The sequence below is a fragment of the Botryllus schlosseri genome, chromosome 6 (assembly GCF_051294905.1).
Source record: "Botryllus schlosseri isolate E-star chromosome 6, Bs_hap1, whole genome shotgun sequence".
NCBI lineage: Eukaryota > Metazoa > Chordata > Ascidiacea > Stolidobranchia > Styelidae > Botryllus > Botryllus schlosseri.
In genome coordinates, this window is record NC_137241.1 from 2675551 (window position 1) to 2682464 (window position 6914).

The following is a 6914-nucleotide window of genomic DNA, read 5'->3' on the forward strand; positions in this document are numbered from 1 at the left end:
GCCAAGCTAATCAAATATTGGTTCGCCTTGAAATTTTACCTGATGTTATAACTAATTTCGAGAATTACCTTGCGGGCCACACAAAACCTTCTCGCGGGCCATATTGGGCCCACGGCCCACGGGTTGGCCGCCCCTGTTCTACACTGTGAACTGTTTTCATATATTATAATGTGTCACGTCAATACAACATCTTTGGTTGAAATTCTCTGCATTTCAACTGAGGACCACTCTATGCATGGCGCTGGCAGCATAAAAAATCAACACTGAACGGGCATGCAGATTGCAAATCTCAAAAACTTTACTTGTTTTTATTGTAACAAAAGTTCGCTCCAAATTATCAGCTTTCCGTCTGTGAATATTTGGTGACTCTCGGCTGTGAGCTTGACCTGCAATCAATCACACGACATCAAGAACGAATTATACACTACATGTAGGCAGTGTTGGGATCAAGTCACTACCTTCGAGTCACGAGTCAATTCGAGTCATTGCACATTTTGACTCGAGTCAAGTCAAGTCAATCGATTTTCGAAGGGGACTCGAGTCAAGTCAAGTCAGTCGATATTCGGGGGTGACTCGAGTCAAGTCGAGTCGAGTCAAGTCAAGTCACGAGTCAAGTCACAATTCAAGTCAAATTGCCTTTTCGAGGTATGGGGCGTGATTACGTCATTGTATTTTGCTAGCTGTCTGAAATACAGATTGAGTGGTCATTGATTTTGAACCGATGACCGAATATAGAGTTGAATATACACGCAAGTAAGGCGCTGTATCGCTCACATATAAGTAGAACTAATAAACTACGTAAGTAATTGCACAGCCTCAGTTTACAGTTACCAGCCGAAATAGCGAATAGAGAAACGAATTGATAAGATGCAATACATTACCCTTTTGCAAATTCATATGATACAATTCGAGCCTGCGCCAATGGTTTAGGACTATATAAATTATTTGCGAATGCTATTTCAATAAAAGAAAAGGTTTGGTTAAGTCAAGAACACAGAACAGATATAGACATTTTGCTATTAAAGTACTTTACTATACCATAGTTTATGACAACGTATGCTGTCAGATTCGATCACTTCGTTTGCGATCAATATATTTGTGAGAGAACAATGGAGGCTCAGTAAAACGCACGATCATTTAATGATTGGCTCCTCTCACGGGTTAAACCAGCGTTGCGCGAACAATCCGACCATATGTAAGATACAGTGATTTTTATCGACACCAGTTACTTGATGACTTGAAATTGACTCGTGAATTTTGCTCCGAGTCACGAGTCAATCCACATTTCTGATACGCCTAGTCAAGTCAAGTCAAGTCATTTTATCAAAGTGACTCGAGTCAAGTCAAGTCATACGAAAAAGTGACTCGAGTCTGACTCGAGTCAAGTCATGACTCGAGTCATCCCAACACTGCATGTAGGTAGTCAGCGAATGATGCTTAGTCGACCAATCATTGGAATTGATATACAGAATACATTACTGTCTAATTTAAAACATCAAGCAGGCTCGTGGGATCCATCTTGATTTAACATGCTTATTGTATCACAAAAACACAAGCCCGTTTCACACTCTGTTCAATAGCAATAGTCGGACGCCAAATACAATTTCCGGTCGTTAAGGCGTAAGCCTAGACTCCCTTGCAAGTCCTCGTCGAAATTGTTGGAAAAGCGACGGAAAATATTGATTTTATAGGGTTATTATAGCGCTTGATTGCTTCAGTTAATACATTAGGTGTCATATAAAGAGTCAGCATATACTTCAGCATTTTGGCATAATGTGGCCCCAGTCGTAGCTAGATATCGTTTACAATGTATATTAATATATCGCTTCACCAAAATTGAAGGCTGAAATTAGTAGGGATGGTGTGAATGTGAGGTTCACGTTCGCGTTCTGTGTGTGAACTTCGGAAATTTAGAGGTTCGCGTTCACAACAGAACCTTGGTAGGTTCTGCACTGTGAACCTTTTTGGTAAATTGTAATTTGCACTTCATTATAAGATCTTTGGTTCAAATTTATTGCATTTCAACTGCGGGTCACTCTATGCATGTCGCTGGCAGCATAAAAAAAATCAACACTAAACGAGCATGCACCCTGACAACCTTCAAAGTTTTACTTGCTTTTTTGTTACAAAAAATTTCTCGAAATATCCAGCTTTCCGTTTGTGAATATTTAGTGACTCTCTGCTGAGAGCTTGACCCGCAATCACACAACATCACGAGCGATATACGTAGTCAGCAAATGATGCTTATTCAACCAATCAATGACATTGATATCGTCTTCTGATGTAAAAAAAATCGAGCGGGCGTACGGGGTTAATCTTGACTTCATATCTTTACTGTACCATTAAAACCAGATCCGTGTGATTAAGGTGCTGGCTACTGCTATATAACCAGAGGTGGTCAAAGTAGTCACCGTCGCTACTCAAGTAGAAGTAGAAGTAACGCCGAAATTTCTACTTAAGTAGAAGTAGGAGTTGTGGTTCACAAGTAAGTAAGTAAGTAGGTATTCTACGGTTAGATTTGCCTACTAAACTGAAAACTGTCAAGTAGAAGTAGAAGTAGTCTAAAATCATAACTACTTAAAAAGTAGTGTGAGTGGGAAAAATCTACTTCAAGTACTTCAAAAAGTAGAAGTACTTCGTCACTGACCACCTCTGTATATAACTTGTTGTTTATGGTATCGGTAGCGACTAGCGAGTATAGAAACCCGTTTTACACTCTGCTCAATATCATTGTAGCAATACTCAGACTCCGAATACATTGTCCGGTCTGGCTAAGACCGTTAAGGCGTAAGCTTATATTCCCTGGTAAGTCCTCGTCGAAATTGTTGGCAAATCCACGGAATGTATTGATTTTATGAGATTATTATATCCTTTAATAGCCGTGGTTGATACATTTAGCGACGTTTAAAACGCCAATATGTACTTCAGCAATGCGACATTATGTGGCCCGAGTCTTCGCTAGGTATCGTGTACATTAATTTAGGCTATCACTTCATTGAAAGATAGGGTTGGAATTAGCAGTATGACGTCACGAGGTTCACGTTCGGGTTCACACAGAACCTTTCAAAAAGGTTCGCGTTCACACGAACCCGAACCTTTCAGAGGTTCACACCATCCCTAGAAATTAGCAATATGAAGTCACGTGACGTCATACGTTCACTTTCGCGTTTACACAGAACCTTCCAAAAACGTTCGAGTTCACACGAACCTGAACCTTTCAGGGGTTCACACCATCCCTATGGACGCTGCGAAATCCCAATTATCACATAGTCGACCAATTATTAACCGCGGATATAGCTAGTCAACATATTTTCAACGCTGACAATTCCAAAATCATTGGAGTTTGACTTGACTCGAACATTTCGTGAAAGAGTCACATAAAGTCGCTAAAACCGCAGTTATCACAAGAATGCGGCCTTCTCTACGGCCTTAGACCCTCCCAACCAAATATTTTAGGCGAATACTCAATGCGGCATTAGATATACACTCTCTGCCGGTTTAGGTGAGTTTATTTGTTTGTGGTATCCATTCGTCGACTACTATGGTCATGGTCATTTACACCAGACCGAGATTTTTCATTTTTATTCCGGTATAGGTTCTGCTGATACCACATACAGCTGTTACAATACATCTTTCTTTAACGGGGTACTCACAGCGTGTATGAAATTGAGCCACCACAAAGCAACTGCAGCATCTGATTTGCTGTATCATTGCTAGGGGCCCAGAAATGGCCTGGATATGCAACCAACAAATCGCTACGCAAAATATTTGGTGTTATCGACACAGAGAAATTCAACGACTTCTTCGCCTCAAAATCCAAAGAACATGAGTACAACACAAGCGCGTCCGAGTCATCCAACTATAACATATACATGTTGCGCACGAATCTCATAAGAATATATCGCTCTATGAGTTAGGCCGGCCACCAACTCTTAAGCAATATCTCGCCGAGAGTTACACATCTACAAATGTTCAGTTTTTTCGATTACATTAGAATTAGAAATATAGCTACACCAGGGGCAGGCAACATACGGCACGCTGGCCGGATCCGGCCCGCGACGGGATATTGTGCGGCCCGCCGACAGTTTGCGGTCTTATGTGATGATGCAGCCTGCGTCGCCGACTACAGGCATTTAGACGCAAAAATGTTCGACCATGAACATTAGCAAGACAAAGCGACGTTCCAATACAACTGATGTTCACCGCATAGGCGTAGCCAGGGGTGAATGGGGCCATGCCATTCCCAAATATTCGTGAATATTCGTAATGTCTATAAATAGCGAAATATTTTCGGGCAGATGGGTTCAAACTAAAAAATTTTCCGCGCTTCGCGCAATTTCGTCTTTCTACGTGCGTGTCTTGATTGTGAAAATAGAGTAACATATATGTATACTAGAATAGCCCGAGGCCGTTGGGTTGCGAAAGTTTTCAACGTAGTAATTATTACGAATGAACCCGCCGGAAGTTGATAATCTACGACAAGCTCATGAATATATATTCCTATGGCATGATCAATGTTCAAAATTATAATTACGTGTCGTAAATTTTCGAAAAAACCACTTGCTCATACATGCACCAATATCATTGATCAAATTCATTCATTTGTTCGAAAAAAAAATTCGCGCTTCGCTCGACTACAAGCCATATGCATACTGATTTTTTATCACATTCATATGACCGATGTGGGCTCGCGCGTGAATCGGTCGCCGTATACAAGATATAGATCGCAACTGCAAGAATGCGTGCGTCCCTGAATTGTATGTACAAAAGGTAGTACTGGTTAGGACGGATGGATCTGTGGCGCGTTCCCACGAGGAAGTTCCCAAAAACTCATAAAAATTTCTGGAATCCGGCTCCGCTTATCTTCATGTTCCCCTATCCGGCCCGCCGGATGGATAAGTTGCCCGCCCCTGAGCTACACAGCTAATTCCAAATTAGAATAGAATTATAGGTATGAAGTTTTTAACAAATTAGATTATAATTAAAATCACTGAATTGGAAAAAACTGCGGAGTTGAATCAAAAGCTCTGTTCATATCAAATCAAACAAACAACCAACAGAAACATAGTTCAGTTCATAGCAAATCCCCGTACATTCTCAAAAGCTTGTGAATAACAGATGTCTGTACAGCAAGCTTGGCTCCTTTCTTACTCACCGATCTGCAGCAGTATTATCATGAAAACCAGAAATTAGATTAGAATTAAAATTATTACATAGGAACATTTCACAGATATATTAGAATTAGATTGCCGGGATTTAGCTTTAATTAGTGTAAATAGACAGGTCTGATCTCGCCGGCTACTTGACAATCGTAGAGCATACCCAAGTCGAGATGCAATCAGTTTGTACTGAATATATACTATAGTCTGCCACGACATTACCGGATGATCTGACATCGACCTCGCCGTCCGTTACACGCAACTCCATTTTCATTGATTGTAATCCTTGTACTGTGCTTTCCATCCACGGCGCATACCCGTTGTATACACATGCACTATGCCGGGGTGGGTGTCAGATGTCAAAGACTATACTCCGAGTCGGCTCGGAACCTTCCTATCTTTTAATTTTATCGCGTTATTGTTAAGGTTTTCAATCGATCAAAATATCTATAAATGAAGCAAGTAAGTTAATGAAGCGAGTGGCGCAGTGTGCTAAGCGACACTGTCACGACACCAATGGTTGATGGTACGAGTTTCGGCTCTGCCATGTTTTTATGCGACGGAGGTTTATCTGGGCCCCTCGTCACCGCCCCCGCTGTTAACGCAGCTTCCAGAAGAAGAGTGTACCGAACTCGAAAGTCGACAGAAGAGTGCTGAAAGTGGATGCACGAAAGCGGGGGGAATGAAGAGTGGGAGTGCGCGTGCAAAAAAAAGTCGTCCTTATTACATAAAAACAAACTAACTGAACTTTAAGAAATGTACTGTGGTGGCGCACAAGAGCTCAAACATGCGATAAGCGCCACTGACATTGATGTGTAATAATAATAATATACTATAAATGACAGCGAAGTACCACCGAGTCTTCAGTCGGTAAAATCAGCTAACGCACGTCACCTATAGTGGAAAATGGTCCAGTATCGCTATGTAACAGTCAGTCGCGATTCTCTCATTTTGCAGTGTCATGTCCTGAGAACCAGTGCGCATCGGGCTCAATACACAATTAACCTATAATATAGCTACAGATTTTGTTTTTGTTTTTCAAAGTTGTTTATTTCAGCAATTGCGTGGAAACGTGAACAGCGTAGAAATGAACACAATTTTCGCGGTTTAGTCACCTCGGTTGAATTAATAATTTAACAAGATCAAATAGGCTACATGTAATTTCAGTTCGCAAGACCTAGAGGTCATTAAATAAATAAATGACGAAATATCACTTGAAAAGATTTACAAGACAAAAAAAAAGAAAGAACAAGAGAGGACTGGACTCAGAAGAAAGTAAATATATACCATAAGAAGAAAAATCCAAAGCCCCCCCCCCCCACACCAAAAGCCAACTCAAAATACATGGTGGAGGGGGCAATAATGGTGAATACAGACACTCCAGGTATTTAAAAATGAAGAGTGATTAGGTGACTGCAAGCTATAGTATTTATACGTCCTATAACGATTTTCAAGCGCACTTGGTTATATTACTTTGCCACAAATATGGCCTTCGAACGGAGGGGGCGTAACTGATACGGTGTAGCAATTCTTGATTAACTGTACATGTACACGCTATCACACGAAGCGGAATTACTTGAAGAATATATCACAAGCGGAAACATGGCCATAGATATGGTAGAAGCATGCTTGGGAACCCCCCACAGTATTTTACAAGTAATTAAATGTGTACTCTTAGCGACGAAAGTGCAGTTTCGGGATCAAGTCACTACATTCGATTCACGAGTCATTTCGAGTCATTGCAAATGTTGACTC